The sequence below is a fragment of the Bicyclus anynana genome, chromosome 14, assembly GCF_947172395.1.
Source record: "Bicyclus anynana chromosome 14, ilBicAnyn1.1, whole genome shotgun sequence".
In the NCBI taxonomy this organism is placed as follows: Eukaryota; Metazoa; Arthropoda; class Insecta; order Lepidoptera; family Nymphalidae; genus Bicyclus; species Bicyclus anynana.
Window position 1 is genome coordinate 12,512,569 of NC_069096.1, and position 27,196 is coordinate 12,539,764.

The 27,196-nt window shown below is 36.3% G+C and overlaps 1 protein-coding gene across 7 annotated transcripts in view; it reads right to left on the reverse strand.

The window, feature by feature from the left end:
- LOC112054984 (putative polypeptide N-acetylgalactosaminyltransferase 9) overlaps nucleotides 1-27,196 on the reverse strand; it is a 214,629-nt gene that overhangs the window by 57,434 nt on the left and 129,999 nt on the right. Inside the window, exon 1 of one of the 7 annotated variants that reach the window (XM_024094946.2) lies at nucleotides 24,836-24,855. The exons of the other annotated variants lie outside the window; for them this stretch is intronic. The gene's annotated coding sequence lies outside the window, so the exon portion shown is untranslated. Of the gene's footprint in view, nucleotides 1-24,835; nucleotides 24,856-27,196 lie in introns of those variants that run through there. 7 annotated transcript variants of the gene reach the window in all.

Below are 27,196 nucleotides of genomic sequence, written 5' to 3' on the forward strand. Positions count from 1 at the left end.
CGGTGTTTATTTTTGTAAAATGTTACACTACACAAATATAAAAAATACAAAATACTACTGACTTTAAAAACCTAATTTTGGTTTTGGAAGGATAACTGACTGACTGTTAGAGCAGAGTCATCTGGTATAATAGAATATGAAAAATTGCATACGGGAATTTTAACACGGTTCTGCTGGCCTATTCTCTAACTTCGGGTAGCCATTATTCGGTCTAGTGATTTAGTATTCAATATTAATCAATCGTTAACTAACCAAAATTACTAACCAGCGTGTCTGATATTGTGATTTTCATTAACAATGGAATATGAAAAATGCAGTTGTTATTGATTTGATGTCAATTATATTAGATTGCTAAAAAACCAAAGTTACTGATGAATAGGCCCTCCAGTCAGTTCTAAAGGGGTACTGAGGTACTCTAAAAGAGGATGAATATACAAATCTTTCAAAGACGGACGCAGCCGGGGGTGTTTATTAAATGAGTTAAAATTATATCCAAAATTTCATGAAACTCAAGAGCAGTTAAATAGTAACTCGTGAGCACAAGTAAAATTTATATGACGTTAAAATGAGATTGCGAGACGGCAGACCTGTTATCGCAGTAGCGGGATTCCACGTGATATATTCAGTCAGTCGCGTCTGCAGGTACGAAGTGGCTTGCTCTTGGATAGTTTCCAGTCAACGCCAGATGTCGCTTTGCCGGAAACACCTGATTTCGGTACGGTTCGCATGGATCCGACGCGAGATTTATAGGACGAAACGATAGTGTTCTATTAAAAATTCGATTCCGTTTCGGCTCGTCGATTTACGTATACCGAGAGCACGCATAGCCAGACACACTTCATTTTAGGAAGCCTCAAAGTTTGTCAGCTCATGCTCACCATTTATGTAGTTTGGTCTATGGTGGCATTGATAGCATGTCTCAAGGATCAAGACCGTTATCTGTTCATGTATAAAACATATTTTAGTTCTCGGCACAGAAATCGTGAGTTTTCTTAGACAGCATCGTCACTTGACATCAGGTGAGATTACAGACAAGGGCCAACTTGACATTGAATAAAAAAGAAATGTTCCCAAATCGTTTAGACTCGCGACAACCCTTTGAAAAAACACCGTTAAAGGTTTATTTTTAAGAGAACTTTAATGGTCTCTAGTGGAGGGCCGTTACGAAGCTAACGATCTGGCGACTATAGACAGTTCATCGTGATATCATGTAGAAAATATCATACTTGCACAACTGAGAATCTGGGATTCTGAAACTTACTACGTTTCAGAGCTACCACGATCTTCGAATTTCATCATCATCATTATCATTCAGGCAGGTAAGTGTGGCTACTGCAAGCTTTCGGCCCACAGCCGAACACTACCTGATTTCGTATTGAAAACTGCAATGTATTGAATCCGCGCCGGACATTTTTCTAACACGTGTGACATTTTAGAGAATTGCATTCGCAATAGAAATTCCGCTTTTCCGCTTCTATTTAAATCCCCTTTTCCAACGGAATGACAAATGGCACCCAGAGTTGGTTTTAATGTAAGCTTTTAACCCCCGTAATATAATTTGAACTTTCTAACTTAACCGTGCAACTATGCACATTTTAATCTGGTTTAATTGAAATCTTCATACGATTTTATATATAGAAACTTTGTGAAATGGTGGATTTAGAGACTTCGTCTTGTTACATTTGTAGTGATATGAAATTATTTTACTATTTTGTATTCTATGATGCTTTAAAACTTAATTGATTAAGAGTATCAGTAATTTTTCAAGGGTTTTTTATTTTTAGCTTTTCATCCACTGCATATTCTACTTTACTGCAATTATGTCTGATAATAAGAAGCTTACGATGGAGCACACTTGCCTATTTACTCTTGTCTTGCGTTGAAGTAGATAAAGTAGCAGCTAGAAAAGCATTCCATATCTTCCCATTACAAATCGGGAATGGAGAAAAAACAAAGAGCCGATGACGTTGGGATCCCAATGTGTTGGAACGGTGACCCCGCACTGGAAAGCGTAGTGTTTCGTAGCGCAGGATATACGCGACTAAAGATCGTGTTGTCTTACTAGGAAGTTCTTATAAGCAAGCAAGTTCTTACTAGCAGCAGCTTATCGGCTGATATCCCAGATGAAGATAATGATATTTTGCGACGTGACGGGTAGCAGCGACAGTGATTGTACCATTATTTTGTGGCAGAGGAAACACCTCGAGCAGGTTCCAGGACTTGTGACCTTGGGAGTAGGTTTAAGTCATCTGAATCCTGCCCAACATGTTCTTTATGCCCACACTAAGCAATTTATGATGAACAATAATTACAACACAAAATATTATCAAAAATTACAATAGAAAACGTTATTGCACAAAGTTACTAACGCGACTGGCAGCGAGACGGTGTCCACGCTGCTTAACAACTAAGCTTAAGTTATCAAATACCTTGTTATTTATACAAACACTGATACCTCCCCTCTACAATAAAATAAATAATGAATGTGAAAAAAAAAGCGAAAGGTCGCATTTGAAAACCGCTTGTCGTACAAAGATGAAACATAGCAGAGAGGTAAGGAGTGTTAGTAGACACCCGCTAAGAACGAATTTCCCAACAAGGGCGGATTAACGAGGTCTATGGGCGGACAAAATCGCGAGCGTCCACGAATATTTATGTTACTAAAAGGCTCAGCTAAATTTAACAATCCATCGTATTGTATATCCAATGGCACGTGCTCAATCCAATCTGATATCAGAAATGTCGACGTAATAAATGACGTAATCTAGACGCCGCTTGACACGCATTTGTCTTGCAAATGTGTGACGCGCGCCGGAATCGCGGGCTATAACTTCACCATAAATTATGACCTATATTATTTACCATAGGGCCCATATTACAATAGCAATCTGTTCACTATCCAAACGGGAATTTATCCTTGTAGTTTTTGAATTGCAATTTTAGTGCAAAATGCAATGTTTCAACTTTTAACCTTCGTAAGGATGGACTATTTATTCTAGAACAGGCAGGTATAGGGGAACACTTATCCTACTAATCAAAGATTTTATAATAGAGATATGTCACTAGTGCAACAAAACTGAGGCGAACAAAAGCGGCTAATTGACCGCATTTTATTAAGTCGCATAGTAAACAACAAAAGTTATTTAAACAAAAAATACCTAAATTTACATATACACTGTCGAGTTGTGTTTAGGAATTTTAAAAGCTGTATATGTATACATAAATATAAAATGGAATGAAACACAAAATTGTGCTTATGTGCGCTCAAGTACCTACTTAGCTAAATGCGGCTCACATTTTGCGGTGATTTTGTAGACATGTAACGTTTATAGTAAAACTAGCTGACGCCGCGCAGTTTTACCCGCGTGGTGTCCGTTCCCGTAGGAATACGATAAATGGGCTATCTATCACTGAAAGAATTTTCCAAATCGGACCAGTAGTTCCTGAGATTAGCGCGTTCAAACAAACAAACTCTTCAGCTTTATAATATTAGCATAGATATCGTTGCTACTAATATCATAAACGCGAAAGTTTGTATGGATGTAAGTATGGTGCTCTTTCAATTAAAAATTACAGAAAACTTCAATTAAAAATTGTATTCCTTAAAAGAAAGTTGTAAATATACTTAGTTGCCAAATATAGAAAAAAAATAATTGAATACTTTTTTTGTATTTTCACAAAACCTTTTGATCATAGATAAATCATATTTTGCGAAGTCGAATAATTATTTGATCGATTTTTAATGAAGTCTAACTTATAGTATACATTAAAAAAGACCGAAAAAATACTACTAAAACGTTACAAATTTCACCAGATGAACAATAAACAAAAGCCCGAAATATGAAACTATAAAGTAACAAAGTCTAATTCAAACAAATTGGCCATACATGAGCAAGCGTATTATCTGTAAGAGATAGGGTATTGAAGTAACTTAATAACAATGCGAAATCAAGCACATTGCAAAATATCGTTAGCGAAATTGGCTCCCAACAAAGCCGCTACCCATGAGCCTACACACAGACGTAATAAAAAGTCCAGACACCGTCTCCTGAACTAAAAAGTGACGTTAAAACTTGCACATTTCAGCACATTTGGAATCCTCAAAACTTTAATTTTAATTTTTCGACTAATTATCACAATTATCCAATAATATTACCTGACGTTTCAAAAGTACTTGTAAACTAAGTTTAATAGAAATAAATGAATTTTGACTTTCACTTGGACTTTGATTTTCTGCCAGTTTGCATATATACGTATATGCCGACACGCAAACAGACGCACAATTGCATAAGTGTATTATGAAGACAGAAAATTTAATTTCCCATATCTAGCAATACACTTCACTCACACATGGGTACCGGGCAAGATTAAGGTGACTCAGTTTTATTTTTATTTTTTTTATATTATGGCAAGTGATGATGCAATCTAAGCAAAAACTGGAAGCGGGCTAACTTGTTCGGAGGATGGAAATTTCACACCCCTTTCGGTTTCTACACGACATCGTACCGGAACCCTAAATCACTTGGTGGTACGTTTTCGCCTGCCACCAGCCAGACCTGGACCAATTAAGAAAAATCCCAATCGGCCCAGCCGGGGATCGAACCCAGGACCTCCGTCTTGTACGCCGCGCATACCACTGCGCCAGTCGAAGGCTATCGGAGGCCGTCGAAAAATGCAAATGTTTGACAGCGAGATACCGTCTGCCTATTTTATAAGTCTAAGCCTACACAATAAAGCTTCTTTCGAACTTCGCCAGCGTTTCGGCGGACATAAAACGTAGTGGGGATACTTCAGGAAACTATTTCGGTACCCTCGTTTACCGGTCCGTAAGGGGTTTGGTGAAAACATTTTGTAACATATTATTTGAAAGAGAAGTTTTATCACTATCGGTAAGTATTCAATTTATTTATCATGATATTTATATGAAGCTACTGACTGGAGGATTTATTATTTTATATCCCGGAGAAAATATATACTATGGTATGACAATATAGGCACATACTTCGAAGATCCGATAGACGTTGCGGTCCCAAGGTTCTGGAATGGCCACCCCGCACCGGAAAGCGTAGTGCTGGTCGACACCCCACTAGATGGACTCAGGGCATCTAGTGCGCCTACGAGTACTTGATGTCTTGAGTTGGATGCTCTGTTTCTGTTTGGAAGTCCATGCAAGAGGTATATGTCCTAAGAAGTAGTGTAAGAATAAAAAAAAAAAAAATATGTCCAGTCCTGGATGTCCATCAGCTGTTAATGACGATGATAAACAATCAGGTCCAAGGTTCGAATTCCGGGTCAGGCTAACACCAAAAAATACGCTAATAGGATTTTTCTTACAAAAAAAATCTTTGTAGCAACATGGAGTTGGGAAGTTGGCGGTGTTGGTACACCCTCGTTACTAGCGGACGCCCGCGACTTCCTCCGCGTGAAACTCGATGTAAACTTTCAACTACCCCTATCCTACCCTAATCCCTACTCTAACCTACCATACCCTACCCTACCCCTATCCTACCCTAATCCCTACCATACCCTACCCTACCCCTACTCTACCCTACCCCTATCCTACTCTAATCCCAACCCAACTCTATCCTACCCCTGCCCTACCCCTATCCCACCCGTACCCCTATTTCATCCCTATCCTACCCCTACCCTACCACTTCCCTATCTTACCTTGGAAAATTGTTTTACCAATAGAAAGCTACGTTATTTGCGAGTGTCATATAAAAATAGATGTTGGCCTATTCTCATAGATACCGGATAAGCACAAAAAAATTCATCAAAATTGGTCAAGCCGTTCCGGAGCAGTATGGCAACGAAAACTGTGACACGAGAATTTTATATATTAGATATGTTTGGCTATAACACGCCCTCAGTTTAGAGTAATCACAATATCAACACTGAGCGAATTCTCTTGCACTTGCATATTAATAAAACAAAGCCTCCAAGAGCCTTATCGATCGTGAGAGCCGAAGCCCTGAATAGTTCACAAGGCAGACTTTTTCCACCTCGTTTTGCAACCATAATGCGAGGCGGCTCGCAAAAGTCTATATTATTAAGCGAATCGCGATCTTCCGAGCGCTTTTTTGTGCTTATTAAAATTGATGGTATCAAAAAGAGCTTTTTCAGTTCCTCTTTTTTCAAGTTATGCTGGCGTTATTTGTTTAATTGCTTGTTTAATTGACATAATCTTTTGGTTTATGAAATTAAAATATTTTTATTATATTTAAAAAAAAAATACCTTACGTAGATATTTAATCAAATCGTATATATACCCTTTGTGGTTAGAATAATAAGTTAAATTAAGAGCATTAAAATATTTTAAGTACAATTTGTACAGATATACGAGTGCCTAAAACAAGTCAAGTACGCATCAACATTAAAGTTACATTAAATAATTACTTTGTAAGTAATTAAAATTTTACACAAAAAAAATTCCCATTTAAAATTAATTTGAAATAAATTAATATAATAAAACAAACATAAATTACCAAATTTTCAATATTAAATCATTATACATCCAATAATTTTCAAACTATTATTTATTTAAATCATTAACTTCCTACTATTGCATATTTACTTAAATCAGGTAAAACAAAATAGTACTACTTTAGTATAAAAATAATACACAAGAGCTGTATAATATTTTAACATAATTACCTACAAATCACAAACTGCAAAGGCGAATAAAAGGAATGTTTGCCCAGCCGAAACAGCTTTAAGCCTCTCAAAAGCTTGAATCCTAACTGCAAACATCTTAAGCTTCAGTGTCCTATCTCCCGAGACGCGAAAGAAAGGCATACATCATGTAAACCACATTAACTTTGTATGCCTCGCACAACAAAGATTGCGGAGAAAATTCTTTATAGGCCCCGTTCCTTTAAGGGGCAACGAAATAAAAATATAGAAATAAATATCATATAAGAGATCATAAATCAACGATGAACATGTCCCACTCGACGACGCACACAGTTGCGAATATATTTCATTGTTGGCATACCGACTACGACAATTTCAAAAGAAAACAGTATTTAAAGAAAATAAAAGAAGAAAGTAAGACACAAAATGCCATACACTATTGCACTGCCTGATGCACAAACTAATTATAGTAAAACAATTGTAAAATTCATATTTGTCAAGAGACCTATAGTAAATAGCATCAGCTCAGTCTATTTGGCAAAGCTCAGGTTGAAATAATTAAGGTTGAAGGTAAAGTTGGAATATGTCATCCTCATCATAATGTAAACGGGAGACAAGTAAAGGTCTTTTGTACCGCTTCGTAGTTAATTACAACTCTGACGACAAAAATGTCCTGTCAAACAATTTATGATAATTATTTCAACGTGTCAAAGATTGGCACGTAATAATAATGTTGAAATTATATTTGGAACTGAAGGGGGAAATGAAATGAAATGTAATATAATAAATGAAATAATGAAAAAAAATGAAAAAATGTGAATGAAAGTCAGTTCTTTAAAATTCAAAAAGTATCACATAACGCAGAGAAATGTGCGTGTGATTTATAACTTGATAATTATTAAGAATACTTTACGATTACTATTTTGAAATATAAAAATATAAAATGAACCTTAAAATATAAGTATGTACTGTGGGGACGAAGCACATCCAGTATGGCCAGTATGTGCCAGTTGGTTGATAAACTGTATCAACATTAACTTACTACCACTTAACATCAGGTAAGATAGCAGTCAAGCGTTAACTTTTCGATGATAGAAAACCTCTTACCTACTAACATTACTATTTCGTAATGAGTGAGCAGTCTTTGACGACTCATATTACTTGAAAATACGTACGTCGTTTTCATCATTCAAAGATGTGGATTCGTCAAAGGAGTCTATATTGGTGTTAGTGAACCCGTTGGAACGTCATATCACGTTTGCATTAGACGCAGATTACCTACCTCTTCCAGCTAAACATTTCGGTGCAACCGAATAAAGTACTTAATGTGTCAGACGTAAGGTAGACATTGCCAGAGCAAAATATTCAATGGAAAAACTAGCAAAATATTATTGCATTTTTGCGTAGTCATGAGTCTTTTTACCGGAACCGTATTTTGCTATAAATGCACGCGCCTGGATGATTTTCTAAAAAAAACATTTTTATACTCAAACAATGTCGTATACTCACGAATTTTTTTTTGTAATTTGTGAGTCTTGTTGTAGTATTTCTATCCAACATAAAATCTGTCTACCTGTAATATCAATTTTTTAGATCAATGGGTTTCGATGATGTATAAGCATTTTCGCGCCAGCGCTTAAAAATAAAACAATACAACAGCATTCAAAAATATTGAATACGTTCTAGGTATTCAATATTTTTAACGACCAAACAGCTTTGCACAAATGACAAAGACAAAAAACCTAAAAAAAAAAGAAAATGATAAAGTGAAATCGTAGCAAGAAACCAAACGAGAAAATACAGTCAGTTTTATTGCGAGTGAGAAGTTTGTTTTTAGCTGAGACACACCTGAGTCTTGAAGGGCTCATAAATAAAAGGGGGAAACGGCTAAACTTGCGGAAACATCGCTACGGATATCTCAAGAGGGACGTTTTATTCTCGAACTATATTACGCTGCGGTGGACGACGAAATTGTGCAAACATTTTATAGTGTAATGAATACTATAACGACGGGATAATTTAGGCCTGAGAATAATAAATTTATAGACGCAAAACTCGAGTTTTAACTATGCCTTTACTTTCGGTACATTTACCACTGTTTTTGAATGATTTTGTGAACCTCAGCAGTGCCATGGTTAAAAAGGCGGATTTAAAAAAAAATAACTTTATATCATTTTATTTTAAAATGATAAATGACCAATATTATACTTCATTTTTAAAATAAGTCAGTAATAAAATAAATTACATACATAAAAGTAAACAATAGCGGAATGTTATATAATAAACTCTACGGTATTTAAATTAAAACACGATACCAAAAGGATGAAACGAGAAGGGTGGAAACATGATCACTCAAGTGAAACAAGCAATGATAACAGTCTGAGACCAAATTGAGATTTCAGTAGAAAAACGAAAATATCAAATTTATCAATTTTCCAAAACGAAAACTCGCGGTGCGTTAGCGGCGGTGACTTTGACCGCGTGGAAACTCTAGAAGAAAGTCAACAAATAAATAGATATTATGCTGTCTCGGACTTCTTTTAACAACTTTTAAAGGGAAACAATTTAGTCATTGACTGTTTTTGTGTACACAGCGCATAAAGGCAGCTCTCAAAAATAACATTTTTCCCCATTTTTCATTGACACTCCGCATCTTTTAGCGTGAAGCTCTAATTATAGCCTATATCAGATCTCAATAATGTCTAAATTATTTAGAAAACCATGCACACGCTACCCTGAGACAAAGATGCTAAGGCCTCATTTGTCTTTAACTACAGCGGCTACCTCACAGTGATGCTACCTACCAGCAGAAATATGTCAGTAGTTAGTATGGTAAGCATAAAGCCGTGACAGCTCAGTGGATATGACCTCTGCCTCCAATTCCTAAGGGCGTGGGTTCGAATCCGGTTCGGGGTATGCACCTCCAACTTTTCAGTTGTGTGCATTTTGTGTCTCAAACGGTGGAAGAAAAACATTTGCATTTGGCTAGCGTGGTGAACCCTTAACCCCTCTCATTCTGAGAGGAGACTCGAGCTCAACAATGAGCCAAGTATGGATTGACAATGATGAAGTATGGGTAAGTAGTAGAAGCTTCCTGAATGAGCTTTGGCAAATAAAAAACTCTACAACTACAATGCTACTAGAATACATGGTGATATCTAGAGTCTAATACACACTCGTATGACTCTAATAGACATTTTCAACATCCGTTTTCCTCGCCACCTTCAGTACGGGGTAAGTATCTTCAAGTCAAAACTAAATAGGCACTTTCAAGGCAAACGCTTTGCACCATAAGTTGTACCGTCGCTTGCCATCAAGATTGCAGCCAAGCTACAAAAACAAAAGATTTAGCTTGCAAAAATAATAATAATTAAACATTCATTCAAGCAGTTCTATAATTTTCCGCTTGCGTACACGAGCAAGCAAAATATTATGTTATTGCCGCGATAGTAACTGTTCTGCACTGTGAACAATGTCAGCGCCAGGGCAAATTGTCGTGACAGCACTACAATCGTATTTATTGTGAGAACACGCTACAGTGTCGCTCTCTGCACAATACCTACGATAGTTTTACTAGCCCCGAGTTAGCGTACACTGGGAATAAGGGCTAACTTACACAAGGCGAAAGCTAGCGATGGTTTATTTCTAGGCATTAGGTCCAGGATCCGGGAAATTTTTTCACAATTGATACAATTGATTTTTATAATTTGACGACCTCCGTGCGTGGTGATTTTCTTAAATGATCCAGGATTAACTTTTGTTTTGACAATTGGAAGCAAGTTACGTAGGCCGACGCCTTCGAACTCGAACTTCGACGATCGAGGCAGATATTTTCCTTATTGAATTCCAATTCGTGTCAAAATAAAGGTCACTTCCATTCAAAAATTTACCTCTGCCACTTTCACTGTTCGACCACGTTCGACAGTGTGGCACCACTTGTACTTGCGAGTCTTATAGAATACGAATCTCTAAAAATTTGCAATCTCGCCCCGGATTCAGACTTCGAATGATGAAATTGTCCTTCGTGAATAGCTCTGCAGGTCTGGCTGGTGAGAGACTTCGGCCGTGACTAGTTACCCCGTACCGACAAAGACGTACCGCTAAGCGATGTAGCTTTCTGGTACGATGTCGTGTAGAAACCGAAAGGGGTGTGGATATTCATTCTCCTTCTAACAAGTTAGTCCCCTTCCATCTTAGATTGCATCATCACTTACCATAAGGTGAGATTGTAGCCAAGGGCTAAATTGTAAATAATATAAAATAAATTGATAACTATCAAGCTAATTTTCCATTGGATCAGCTTCCACCTTCAAACAGGAAGAAATACAACTGTAGAGTTTCTTGCCGGCTCTATTCAGCAGATCCTGCCTACCGAACTACCGGCTAAGGTCACTAGCTCCTTGAGTCCTTGACAATTGACATCTGCATTACAGGTCCAACCCAAGTGGGCGAACATCTCACTCCGCCGCTTTTTAGTCGCTGGCGCCAGTTTCAGACTTCCTTCTTAAATTGTAAATCGATTGGGACAGAGCATACGTCCGGACGTTATGCCTGGAACGCGATAGTCACACACAAAAACAGCTAAGGATACGAACACGGTCGTATAGAAGTCCAGTCAGTTTAGCCTGAAAAAGGAATTAATTCAAAGTCGCTGCTTTTGGATATGTTGTTTATAATGCTAAAACTAGAAACGACAAAATATTGCAGCATCCTAGGGTGAAAAACGCGAAAAAGGGTTATTATTAATAACTTTGAGAGAATATATATATATATATATATATATTAAGATAAAATTAAGATTGTGAAACTAGTACCAGTATTTAAATAATAATAGTAAAGTATACTTACTCGCCCGCTTGTAGGTACACAAATACACGCACTAACGCATGCACACAAAATTTCTAACTAAAATGTTTTTTATTAACTATGTTATTTTTAGATTATTTTAATAATTATAACTATTTGAATATTTTATGTTAACTACATCATTTATGTCATTGTACCTATGAATATGTACTAAGGGAAGTCACTGGCCCTTAAGACACGGGCTTACGTAGTTTAAGGGCCTGAACGTCATATGAAATTTGTGTTCTGAGTTTTTTCAAATAAACTATTCTTATTCTTATTCTTTGAGTTAATTCTATTTCTAGGCTAAACTGACTAGAATATAGTAGTAAATTGAGTGGCTAGTCACTACAAACAGACAAAAGTGACATGACAAAAATTTCAAAAGTTCGTAAACTAAGGTTATATTTTGATTTGGAATTAGATAGATAAAAAAATACATTCGAGACACACTGTTCGATTTGTAAAATTGTTTCAGAACCGTACTATAGGCTATAACGGTGCTACAGCACAACAGAGAGTAGCTGGTAGGTATTATAGCAACTAATTGCCCGGCGACCAGTAGTCCGTGTGGTTCGCACCTTACACATACCCACCATAAATTGTAACCAAAACAATTGTTACAGAGAAATTTTCAGGCGTGCCGATAGCGTATTTATGACGCGTGGTTTCGCAATAAAATTGAAAATGCCTGCAAGAAATCAAGAGATTTTATCGTTTCAATTTTCTGTTTTATTGGCGATATATTTTCGCTAGAATTCCGATATTATTTTATCGAATTTATTGTTGTACTTTTTTTTTAATAAATGAAAGTAATAAGTTAAAAAATAATATGAATAAATTCTGATTTCAACATTCTTAAATTGTTTTCTTTATAAGTACGATATTGTACATACGCAAAATAATCAGTACTTCTATTCTGTAATGATATATTGTTACTCTATGGGTTCACACTAACCTCACAGATCCCTGCTTAGGCGACCGGTTTACCACCGATATGCCTACGCGCGCGCGCTTGTTTCCTCCATTGGTCGCCATGTCGTCCACGCGCTCCCAATAGATTTACAATTTTATTTCAAATTATATAGAGATAACTTTTGTATGAATTGAATATGAGGTTATTCTGTAATAAAATTCGAAACTATTGCAATGTCAAACTCATTCATTTTTGAACGAAATTTTTATAGTCAATTAATTCAGTTGCGCTCAGTGTCGACGGTTTTTGTTCTGTGATACTTTTGTTTTTTTTTCGTATTATAGACAATACGAAAAAAAAAACAAAAGTATCACTATGTAGATACAATTTTTATTAAAAAACTTGGATACTCTGTTGACAGTTTTAGTCTAGGGTAAATAAATTACGGAAATAATTAGTGATTGTTTTGTTACACGTTATCAAAATGATAAAAGTTACTTCCAATTTTATAGTCTTATATAATAGATAATACAACTAAAACTTTATAAAAAGTAATTTAAAGTGCTTACATAAATAATTATTAACATTTATCAGTTTACGAAGTGATAAAACATCGCTTGAAAATGTAATAATGATTGTTTTTGTAAAAAGTGCGTATGACGTCACGATACGGAGCCGCTGCTATTATTTGTAACGTATTTTTTATTCAAATCCACGTTGTCCAAGGGCTAAAAGAAATTTTAGCCACTGTAGTAAAGAAGTTTTTTAACTCATAGCTCTGTAGGCATGTTACAAAAACAACTTGTATTATGCATATACATATGATAAGAGCAAAGAATGAATACCTGAATACACCACATACCTAAAACAAATGTTCGCATATACGAGTAAAACGATATCAACTTGTATTTTTTCCTCCATTCTCCGCGTTTTCAATACAATCAGCCGTAGCCACACGGAAGACAATGTTTACTAAATATATATTTTCCCGTGCACCGTCTTGCTCATAAGTACGAAGACGCGGTGTTGACAAGGGTGCACTTCCCACTGTATTCTCCTTACATAATACATTGATAAACACAGTTTAATAATCGAACAGATGGCAAACACCGACTGCTACAGTTCTCTCAGCAAGTGAAAAAGTTGTCAAAACAGCGTCATTTGCATGCCAACTACATAACAATATTTTCGCGATGTGGACATTTTACAGTAACAACAACGTAAACTGAAAACTGAAAGCTCTGTGGGTACTTTTCTATACTTATAATAAAACTGGTCGAATTTTGTAAATTTATTCGCAATTACAGATTTTACTTATAATATTTGTAACACCAAACTTTACCGTAGTACGCAATATAAGATTTTTCACAAAACACACCATGATACCACCAATAGATGTTCCAGTGGTGGTATCGCTTAGCAAAGAGGCAAGGAGCTTATGCTCTTTGATAAGCAAAGAGCTTATTTAATGTCATAATTTTTATACAGGCTTTTATGATAGAAGGAAAAATACGATTCTCTATTACGAGTACAATGTTTATCCAACGAGGTCATGTTATCACCTCGTTGGATTTAGGGATTTTAACTAAAAATTACAATATTGATTATGGTATAGGAACTTTCAAACAAACTTATTGCTTAAAGCTGGTAGAAGATTTAGCTAAGCGCCAGGTATGAATTTTCAATAAAAGACATTGAGATATGGAAGATAAAAACGACAGATTCAACTTCAAATTTCAGTAAAATGTTTCAGTTGAAAGTAAGTAACTTATAACAACTCTGCTAACTTAGTAAAAACTATTGACACATCGTCGTTATCAACCCATATTCGGCTCACTGCTGAGCCCGAATCTCCTCTCAGAATGAGAGCGATTAGGCTAATAGCCCACCACGCTGGCCCAATGCGGATTGGCAGACTTCACACACGCAGAGAATTAAGAATTTCTCTGGTATGCAGGTTTTCTCACGATGTTTTCCTTCACCGTTTGAGACACGTGTGCATTTAGCACACAACTGAAAAGTTGGAGGTGCATGCCCGGGACCGGATTCGAACCCACACCCTCCGGAATTGGAGACAGAGGTCATATCCACTGGGCTATCACGGCTTATTGACACATGCCATACCGAAACTAGGCCACACCAACCAACTGTACGGTTGGTAAGCTATGCTAATACAGCGTATGCCCCTATTTGTATTCTTTGTGTAAAAACACCCAATTTTGTGTTACTCGGCGACATCGTCCCCGCATGGCGTGGCGCGACACCCGTGTTTTTATAAAGAGAACACGCGTGTAGAAACGGCTCACGTTATTTTTACCCCAATTTCTTATTTAATTTTAAATTCAAATACATATCAATCAAGATTATTTCTTAATTGATATGCATTCGAATTCTAGCATACAGAATAAGAGTTCATTCCCACTTATGCACCTACCTACAATCTACGTGTAAGAATAAACTTAAGGGTATTATTTACTTAAGCCGAACCGCACCACCACCTCTCGTGCGGTTGTACTGTATCTATATGATATGGACTTCTATGAAGATACACTGATTACATTAACTGTAATGTGGCCGGATTACCTCGCTGATAAATAACATCTTAATCGAAGCTATGTGATGAGGGTTTGTTGCAGAGTGGCTTTAATGAGTTATCACAAAATGATAAACATCGCATAAGTACGCCACGAGAACACTATAATAAACCATTGGGAGTAATGGATAATACAAAGCGTATCCATTAGAAACTAGTGTAATTTCACTTAAAAATACATTGTTTAGTAAATATTAGTTGAATCGCAATCAATCGCTGATATGCCGTTAAAAAACTATCAATAAAAATTTTAAGATCAATCTTACCTACGCATTTACTCATATTACCATAGTTTTCGCAATCCCAATTAATACAATGGGCTTATCTTAATCAAAACATAACATTATCAAACACAATTACTAAAATAAAATATAATTTTAAGTCCAATCGAATTTCAGGAAACAGTTCTAATTTACCTTTGAAGATTTGACCCCACACATGCTCGTACACTTTATTACAACTTAACTAAATTAAAAGAAAAAATAAAATAAAATTACGACCGGGAAAAGTATTCTCGACAACAAAAAACGTTATGATTTCAAAAGAAGATTCCTGATCAAACGAACGCCCGGCAGTAAAGACGTAGTTTCCGCAGGACAGTGTCTGTACGTGAGACGGTTTCTCAATATCGGTTCACACTCGCAGCATCCGCGCCATTAGCCGTGAAAAGAGCGATCGGGCAGAAAAGATTCAAGGGACATTACAAATTATTGAAGCTCGTGGAAGCTGTGGCGACCGGGTGAGAATTTCGAATAGCGCTACGCGAAGCAACGATATTTTATTTGATACAGTTTTTTTCAATCAGTTTACTATTTATTAACGAACTGGATATTTCGAAGTGATACAATCATAACTTAAATCTTCCAAGAACTCGACACGTCGTTCTATCACTGTTCGAAGATGTATTTTCATTTTCCTTTGAACACATCACTCACCGAGAAGTCACTCCCATAGACCGACTTGTACACGTAGTACAGGGAAAAGTTGAAAGCACCAGTGCAGTGGCAAAACTGCTTTTGATGCTAGTAGAGCTGAAGCATGGACAAATGGCGACAAATTAAAGGCATGCGATCGCTCCTCATGTGACCACGACCACTCAAATATGTGACAACGAAGAAGTTTAATAGCGTTTATCTTTTTATTTAGCTTTTACCAAATTTCATTCTAATCCGTTCTGTGTAAATTGAGTAACAAGCATTCAAATATACAAATTTTCGAAAAGCACCGGAAATAATATTTGTAAGAGGATGTAATTAAAACAAGAGATAAGATCACTGAAGTGCCCTCCGATATTCGAACTGACTGTAAAACTCGACTTCTGCAAAATTTAATAACGTTTAAAGGAGAAATTTACGAGCACCCGCAACACAGCAGCTCATAGTTCAATAACAAATTGAGGAGGCCCTTTAAAATAACGACGTTCTACAGTTGAATCTACTGTGTATATTTTCATTCTACCAATACGTCCAATACCAACGTCCAAGTTGTTAGGGAAATTTTTACACGCCCTAAATGAAATAGAAAACTAAATTTTGTTTATTTGTTCATATAAAATTCTATAATAAGGTATCACTATCAGGATTATTTTTGTAATCTAATTCTTTTAATAAACTAAAACAATAAAATTACAAATTTTTCGTAAGTTTACTGAATTTAGTACCCTTTTTATACTGAAATTTAAAATGCTAAAAAGCACGCTTTTTTTCGCGTAATAGTATTACGTTTGTTTATATTAAAACATTAATTAATACTAGATAATGATAAGAGAAATCTCCAAAAATATCTGGCCACGAAAAGGGAAATCTGGTTACATCGCAGTTCTCCAGTAAAACCTGCTCGATAGCCACCCTCAGTGCTTATTGGGAAGTGCCGAGAACTGCAAAGATCACACTGGTGTACGACTATGAAAGTTATACGTCTTCTAGGCTCCGTAATAGAAAGGAAACATTCCTGGAGATGCAAAATTATAGAAAAACTACACACAGATACACACTAGGGCTGAAAGTGAGCTTGTTTGCAAATATTACGTCAGGTATGTACTTTCCTCCACAGAAAATGGTCTGACAAAGGGGAACGGTGCTCGAGCGGGGGAGGTTAGTACAGATGGGCCTTATTTATTTCTTGCAACAAGAGGCGGGGTCAGACCGCAGTGACCGCACTCCCGCAGCGCGACAAATTAAATACATTTTACTATAATGAAGGGAAATTATTTCGACATTAAATGAGTGCAATTTTCAACATTAAACAACTCAGTCTGCTCTCGTAATGGCTTCTTTTGACCTAGGGCACTATCGAGCGCCGAAATCGCAATAGTAATTGGTAAAGTTCAGTTCTTTAAAAGAAGATATTTTTTTGGAATTTTGGATATAATATTTCTATGATAAATGCATTAAACACGGTTTTCGACACAATCCCGTAATTCGAAGAGCAATGTGAAATCGTCAGTCATTATTACGTGTATTAACGTTGGATTATGATCGCTACAAAATTAAAACATTATCCCCAAACCGTATTGGAATAGCATGGTGGATACTTTAAATATCTTCCTTTTAAAATACCTGGCCCTGCAGCGGGCTATTTAATTAGATTACATGTGATAGAAGCGAAATATCTTTATAATAAAGATCATAGCTCATTAGAGCAACGTGGCACCTAACTAACGTCACCTCGTCAATATACAGCTAGCTAGCAAAGCAATATAGTATTATTAATTACTTCTCAAGTTAAAGTCTTTGTAAGCATAATCAATAACAATATTTTTTCAATTCTTCTTCTGTTGATGCCATCTCCTATCGGAGGTTAGCATTATTTAAGGCTAATTTAACGTTGCTCACTGCTGCCCAAAACAGTGTCATGGTACTCATATTGAACATTGGCGTGAGTGTTTGAGCCAAGATGTACATCTAGGACCACTATACAATAATATCATCGCTACATGTAGGTAGGTACATATAAATAAGTGTGTTTTTGATTTCGAAATAATTATGTGTTTTCAAGTGCTTACACGATACTAAAACACAATCAAGCTTTTAAAATTTTTGTCTGTCAGTATGTCTTTCTGTTTGTCCGGGCTATTCTCTGGAACGGCTGAACAGATTTTAATAGGGCTTTCACTGGAAGATAGAGGAGGTTATGGAGCAATATATATGCTACTTTTTATCCTTGATAACTTATATTGTTTTCACGGAATTTGTGAAAAACAGAATTTCACGCTAACAAGGTCGCGGGCGTTCGCTAGTACCTATATCGTAAAACACGACGTAGCCGAAATAAGTAAAGTCTTCCAAAGATTCATATTATCCTCCTTTGACAAAGAACTCATCGCGTTTACAGACTTTAGCAAAGTTAACGGGAAATTTTCTCAAAACGGCTCTTTTATGGCTTCCTTCAGCGTGAGATTTGTAAAATTATTATTTCATACTTCCTTTACATATAAGAGTAGAACTTTTTGAATGAAAATTTTCCTACACCCGTGTCTTAATACTGTGTGTAATTAATTATAATACTCTGCTTAAAGGAAACTTTACATCGGCTTTACAGCTTTGAAATATGGTATTTTGAATGTTAATAAAAATCGCATAGACGGTATTTTAGCAGACTCAGTGATTACAAAAATAAGAAAACTAATGTCGAACAAAAGTTAAAGGTTGTCGTATGATTCACAACATTTATCAGGACAACTTATTTTACAAATCAAACTGTAATCAAAATGAGACCCTAGAATGGCAGAGAATGACCTTGAGTGAAGTCACGCACTTGTGAACGTTGTGTGTACGGTTAAAGGTACCTTTGACTGTTAACAAACACTCCCCTTTTCCACTCAATTCACTCTCCCCGCCTATCCCAAGTAACTCATAAAGAATTACACAACAAGAGATGTGGACGCCGCGAACGCTTGCAATGTGGCGATAACAGGTAGGTGGGTACACAAAGTTTTTGAAACATTATTTTCAAGCCGAGTTATGGCAGGCGTCCACGATTCGAATCGTACGCATCGCATCAAACGGATTTTAATATTCTTTGTATAGAAAGTCATACAAGTGCGTCCACTGATTCACATCGTACGGATCGCATCTACCGTAAAATTAAAAAAAAAGAATTTTTGAAATCGGTCCAGGCGTCTTTGAATAATCGGTGTACATACATAAAAAAAAAAAAAAAAAATACCGATCGAATTGAGAACCTCCTCCTTTTTGAAGTCGGTTAAAAATCCGTTTGATGCGATGCGTCCGATACGTACGATGCGGGCCAGTGGACGCTTACTTTTATAGGTTTATCACATTTCATACATACATTATAAATTCTAATCATCAAGCAATTTATAACTCGCAGGAACGTCTTACTCCAAGTCGACCTTAGTAAGCTTTGATGTAGGTAGACATTTAGGGGTCCCGGTTATTAAAGAGATGAAACCCCACAGTGATTGATGCCACACTAACAAGGACCTTGTGAATAAAGGTCTAATCACACTTGCGACTGTGAACATGTTTCCGGCGAACGTGCTTGGTGCGTAATAAACTAGTCGCGACGCGAATGTTACGCTTTTCGCTTTATAATCATCATCATGATTATCATGGCTATGTAGTTAGTCTGTACGCCGGGTGCGTGAGGAGGTGCGAGAGGATTACCAGCAAAATCTCTCTATAACTTGCTTAAAGACCTTGGCCTCTCTAGAAGTGCAGCTAGTTCTATATTAGAACGAGCATCCAAAGCTGCTCTAATAGGATCTTACCAAATTTGGGTAGGTAGGGAAGAACAACACGAGCAGAGAAGTGTTGATCGATCGTCAAGGAATTCCTTAACAATACATCCAGTAGTCACAAGTCCTGGACTTTGCTTGGTGTTTTTCTCTCCACGCGATGGACCCGGCACCTGCACGGTGAATCCATGGAATGCTAAGATATTCGTCTCCTTTCCCCCCTCCTTTTGTGTACGTGTGAGATCAATGGAGTAGCAAAATTCGGATCACATTTTGCGGTGATTTTGTAGGCAGGTAACATATCTATACTTAGTATAAAATAATCATTGGTTTGATAGCTACACTATCCCCAAGTGCTATAGGCTATACTTTATCACCGTATACTTACGGGAACGGGAACGACGTGGATGAAACCGCACGGCGTACCCATGCTTGTCATTTCATAAGATTTGAAAGTTTGCCAGTTTATGCTCCTAGTAGTACAGGTGAGTACGGTAGGCTAGTATGGAGTTTGGATCATAGTGGTTTTTGGAGGTAAGCCATGTTAAGGATCAGGACATCACAGCCTCTTAGATCAATTTTCATTCCTGTAATAGTTGATTCATTTGTATTTCACGAGTATACCTACAGTAACCTTGTATGTTTTAAGGCATTTTTAACTACAGTGTGATTGTGAGAATGGTCAGGAAAATGAAATTGTAGCCATTTTTGTTATAGTTTAATTCATCATCATACTTAATTTAAATATCTAAGTATATTTTCTTTATGGAGGTGAAAACTGATCCGATTAATTCCAAGCATCTTTCTTTAGACAGGACGGATAAGAACGAAGCTCAAGGGAAATTGCGTTACATCTAAAAACTAGCAAATCGCTAGTGTGATACTGCCCTTATGTGATACTATAAATCTGCAAGGATTGAGCTTGCCTGAAGTTTATGCCCGGTTTAGTCAAGACTATTATATTGTGTTATGGTCCCATTATTACTGTGACCTAATTTTAATAAGCAAGATATTAATGTTAAAATTTAGCACCAACAATATTGTCTACCAAATAAATATAATTAACAAGTTAATAATTAAGTAAATGTATATATAATTCAATAATTATATAGGTATTAAAATTTATTTATATATTTTTTTTAATTTCTGGAAATCTAATATTTAATAGTCAAACCCACGACTTCAATCTATGACTTAATAACACATAAATACATCTAACTATTGCATAAACGAGGCAATTAATAAATAATTATAACTTAATAAAAAACTTAACTAAAAAACAGATTTCCATTCAAAATGTAAATCACACAATGCAAAACACGACACGTAATCCAAAGATAATACAATAATCGTGCTCACAACAAGCTCCTGTGCAGCAATGTAGACCGAGAGTCTGCGATAGCAACACTTACTTCAATATTTTTTTATTCATTCAATTCATTATTACAAGTCCCGCACCGGAAAGCGCAGTATTGGGCGACCCCCCACTAGGTGGACCGAGGATATCAAACGGGTTGCAGGGAGCTGCTGGATTCTGGCGGCTCGAGATCGTTGTGCTTGGAGGTCCATGCAAGAGGCCTAACAACATAGTTGTAAAGTAATAATATAATGAAAAATATTTTTAGGGTACCTCCTCTTCATGTAAAGTGGGGATGATTTTTTTTACTCTTCTATTTCATGCGGTATCGTTGAATAGGTCTTTGAAAAATATGAGGGGTCTTCTACCAATATTTTTCGAATTGCGGATCCGTTTGTAAAATATTAAGAGTCGGTCACGGTTCACGGTTCATCACGGTTGTTTATGGATACGTAAAAAAATTCATGGGAGTAGTAGTTATTTAATAAGTAATAGTCGACCAACCTCAAAAACTTAATTGGAAACTATTATATAATTACATATGTATACTTTACTTATTACATGTGTATAATTACATACTAAATTTCGTTGTTAATTAATAGATAAAGTTTAGTGAGATAACTGAGTGTTTAGTTATTGTATCTATAGAATGAGACAAGTCTGGTTGTAGCAGGCTTTCGATCTACAACACAATAATAGCGCACACAGCAAACTCCTATGCAGCAATAGCTATAAACATTCAATTACGAAATTGAGTTCCGACATCCAACGCGGCATGAATACCCACTGCATTACAGTATGAAAACTTCATCAGCAAACTATCCGGGAGTCGACAGTCGACAACGATACTTCGAAAAGGGAGTAATAAAATTAAAACAGGCACGGGCGCAAAAAAATGCGCACTTCCGAAGGTAGAAAATGAAATTCGGTGCCACCGAGTGACATCGACGCGCGATATTGGCTTTTCTATTTTTACATTCGCTTACATGTAGCTATGGAGCGACGATACGACGTACGTATAACGGGCCTGCCACACTGCACGAGTGGCGTGAGAAGTAGGGAGGGAAGTGGGCAGAGATGTCGTGTGGCCACGTTAATCGTATTCTGCATTTCATACCGCTCGTCCTACCCATCGCTAATTTATTTTATTCTGATTTTGAAAGTGCCGTAGGCTTCTTAATAGGAGCTCAGCGGCGTTAGTACGTTTAGGCGAGCGCAGAAGCATCGCCTAGTCGCCTGGAGGGTGTTTTGTCCTGAGTGTATCAGTCCGGGCGTCCCCGGGATCGTGAGTTAAAAAGCCCACGTCCGGGTGACGTCATATATCGGGCACCTCGTCTGAAAGAAAGAAGAAGAGAAGAGAGAGAGAGAAGAAGCTGTGCAGCTTGTGTTTGTTTTGTTTGGGAAGACTTGTCGGTAGTTATTTATTTTTATATTTATTTACATGAAATATGCGCAGAGAAACATTACAGTTTCCCAATTCGTTTCCCGAGCAATCATAAATAGTATAAATATTAAATTAAAAAATTACTATTAAACAATCAAAATAAATTAAAAATAATCAATTAAAATTTAAAAAATTAAGCAATTCAATAGCAAATATATTAAAATTAAAAAAAAATCAAATAAATTAAAAATTAAACAATTCATATAAGTTATTAATAATAATTAAACAATTACATATTAAACACACCAAAAAAAAATAATTATAATATAAACAGATTCTATTCTAGTAACAATTTAATTCTATTTGCAAGCTTATATGTAGGAGTGTGAAAAAATTCTAATTCTAAATTTCTGTTAGTGAGGTCATTGAGCAGGCGCAGCGCTCAATGACTTCGTCGTATGTCATCGTCAGGATTGTAATGGACGTTTTTCGGGCGTCTAGATCTACAGTGTGGCTGCGGCTTAAAGTAAGTAGCTATAGGGAAAAAATATTACACGCTTACTTTTATGTTGTCAAGATTAAGCGAGGGGAGGTTTTTTTATCAGAGCCACAGCAAAAAATATCGCATGATCTTCAAATTCCCTTTTACAAGTAGTAATATAAAATAAGGAAATGACTTATTGCGTGTTGTAACTTTTTAAATATTATTATAAAAAAAAAAAATAACAATCTAGTAGCGCACGCTCGCGACTCTGTCCTTGTGTAAAGACGTGATGGTTTTGATTATAGTCAGGGGTAAAACATATCTCATATCATTCTCTTATTTTAGAAGTTAAAGGGGGAGGGTGGTTTGGGGGCACGCATTTTACTAGAAAAAAATGATATTAGAAACATCCATATTATTTTTGAAGAACTATCCATAGATACCTCACACGTATGGGTTTAATGAAAAAAAAAAATTGAGTTTCAGTTTTAAGTATACTCATATTTTTTTCTATTTTTCTTCTCTATAGTTTCTAAAAAAAGTGACTGTGACATACGGACGGACGGACAGACAGACAGACAGACATGACAAATCTATAAGGGTTCCGATTGTAGACTCCTTCAATAGGATAAAATGCGTCTTGACAGGCAGGCAGGAATCAGAACAAACAAGCGATTTTAAAAGTGTCCACGTTTTCCTTTTGAAAATAAAACAGTAAGAAATGAACAAACAACTTGTGCATATGTATGATAAATAACAAGTACAATTTAATTAATTTAATAACATAAATATCGTAAAAAACAGTGTACAGAGATGAAAGTTTGAAAACGTGCAAATAAGCGCTCCACTGAACAAAGCGAAAAAAAAACACACACACACACACACAATACCTATTAAAGTGGCTTTAAAAACTACATCCCATGATATAAACTTTATAAACAAAACTATGCGACAGGCGAGTCACAGAGTTGTCCGATACACGCGCAAACGAGTTAGGAGAAAAAGGAATTAACTTAAAACATGCTGCAGTAGCACACACGAGCGAAAAAACCCGGGTACACATTTTCGGAGATAAATGATATTCCAGTGTGAATATTTTACTTCAAAATATTGCATACGGTATAGTGGATGAGCCATGCAAAGAGTGGGCGCTGAATTGTTCTTTTTACTTCGATAGTCATTCTTCTTCAAGAAGTAAAATTCATTATGGACAGAGAAACTGCAACAGCCTGATAAACCTATACATTTTATGATGGCTGTTTGTCAACCTATATGCTCCTACGTACAGTGAGTATGGTACTGGTAGCTAATTCTGAGGTTTGGATTGTAATCCTTGGGAAAATTGTAGGTTTTAATGATCCACACCTTCAACCGTCCAAGCAAAAAGTGTATTATTATAATATATCCATCTGCATAGTATGAGAAATCGTGTGCCTAGTCGCTTAGCTTCCCTTCGAAAAACACCGTTGGATAATTTTTAGGATTACTTTAAGGGTATCTAGCGAAGCATTCTGATGAAGCTAAGGGTCTATCGACTGCAGACCTGATTCTTCATGAGATCTATGATATAATAATTTTATTCTTGCACACTTAAGGATCTGGATCATTAAAACCAAATATTCCAAAGCCACTACAGTCTCCATAATAGGCTACCATACTTCCATGGTAGCAGACTGACTGGTGATTTGACAGACTTTTAGCGTTCATAAAATAAAGTATGTCTGGTTATCACAGGCTCTCGGTCTGTCAGCAATTTCCCTGAAAAGAGAGTCATACCTATGTGTATAAAAGGAAAGTGTTGTGAATATCAGTCACAACGCAACGCTAATATAAAATCGGGCACCGAACGACATCAAAGCTTTATATTTGGGCGCCATTTTTATTACCAACAGATGGTGAAATATGCATACATTTTTTCTTTTACCTTATTTAAACTTGGTCTATTTGTCGATACTTGCAATGCAGTAGGTATGACGTTTTTACGGCTAATAGGTAATATAAAACTTGTCATACTAAACTTACGGTTAACTTTACTTGTTATAGCTGATACATCATCCTCTGAATCAGAAAGCACATACCTGTAACAATAAAAGCATAATGGTTTAATATATTAAAAAAAAACTAGCGCTTGACTGCAGTCAGGGCTGATGATAAGCAACGATGCGATCGCGGAACGCGCTTGCCTAGAAGATGCCTATTGACTTATATTTATCAACACAGTCGTGGTAGGAAAACCGGAAACTGGAAGGGTATTCCATGCCTTTGCAATGCGTATAAGGAATGACGTTATCAATACTAATATTATAATATAAAGAGGTAAAGTTTGTTGTGTTGTAGAGGGTAATCTCTGGATCTACTGCTACTGAACAGATTTTGAAAATTCTTTTACTGCTAGAAAGCCACGTAATACGCGGGTGAAACCGCGGGGTTTCGGCTAGTTGTTTATAGGTGCATCAAAAATAAGTAATCTGATAGCGAAGAATTAACATCTCTCGTAATGAAGAAATTTCCAACTAATCTATAGTACTCGTAAGCTTTTGGAATTCTCGCCACAAAGTAGGGGCCGGCGTTGTTAGGGGGTCGTACTCTCGCAGATATTCGGCACATACGAGAAACTTTGATACATGACCGGGCTATAAAACGCAGCGCTGGTCCTCCGCTTGTGTCCTGTAATATATGGCTTAACGAAAACATAGCAACAGCGCATACGGTATGAAATTGTTTGTATGCCGCAATCTTAATACAATGGTGACTGGATCATTTATTGATACTGTTAATATACGAGTATCCACTGCATATTTGATTGGTTAAATAACAAATGAATGTTATTGGCCTATGTCATGTTATTCGGAAAACGAGATTCTGGGTAGGTCTGTTAAATATTGAGATTTTTTATTCCGAGAAATTCTCAACAAAAATTCTCAGCTCGGAATTGGGATGCTGCTTTATACCCACTATCACTTGCATGATGAGCTCTCAAATCAGTTCATTATGTCATCTGAGTGATATTTACAAAATCGAACATGATCAGCCTAAGCCTACCAACCCGCATTGAAGCTGTTTGGTTCTAAGCCTTATAATATCCCTCTCCTGTAAGGCCAGGCCTGGCTCTGTAGTGAGTCGTTAACATAGGTTTCTTAGAAGATAAGCTCAGTTTTTTATAGGCCGACAAAGGCTTCGAAATCAGGACCTCGCGATTCAAAGCCATGTACGCTACCAACTGCACCAACGAAGCGATTATTATTTAAACAATCTTTGTTACTAAATAATAATTAATTTATAAGTCCATCAAATTGTACAAAGCGTTTCATAAAGTTTTCCGCAGTAAAACGTTACGACAGAAGAAAGGAGTTCAGGAAGCTCTAGGTGGCTCACTTATTACAACAAAATTTTATACAACCAAGAGAATTTCGCCACTGTTCCTATGCAGTGGCAGTTAAGTCAAATCGAGCGTGGCGTAGTGCCCCGGAGACGGCGCGGAGGCGCTCGTCTCGGAAGCTATGTTATAATTTGCCTCATTTCTTCAAAATTACTCAGCCCGGTGTAATCTTCGCAAAACTTCATTTTCCTCGAGTCAACGCATAACGTCCTTGCTTCTATACTTTGCTGGCGTACATTCTTTTGCTAATAGTTTCAAAGGCCATCGACATCTTGATCCTTTACCATCTATTGCTCGTCATTGAGTTTCGGAATCAATATAACAATATGCCTCATTTTTTCAATTTTATACTCCCGCCTTCCCAAAACTTTATTTTATTTTTTTCCTCGATAATAACAATAGCCTTATTTCAATAACAGATACAATAAACAATACAAATAACAATCAAATAAACAACTATAAAATATATATTTTTTTTGTCAATAAACAGTCTATTTTTATGTATGACACATAGTCAATTTAGCCATAATATTTATTTTTGTTTTTTAATGTATTATTGGTACAATGTCAATTTAATAGTTTACGACTATTCTATTTCATTAACAGATCCATTACAACAATACAAAGTACGTTATAAGTAAGTTATACAATTATTAATATAAAAATATTACAATTAATAAAAATTACCAATACAATTTTTTGGTACATTATGTCAATTTGATTGTTTACGATTATTAGTATGTCAATATTCTATTTAATTATTGAAGCGCCCATTTTTGGGCATAGGCCTCCTCCATCCTTTTCCATACAATTTTATCTTTCGCTATTTTAGTCCTTTTTATACCCGCAATGTCAGTAAGATCGTCGCGACAGTGGCGCCGCCGCCTGCTTCTCGGACGGCACTTT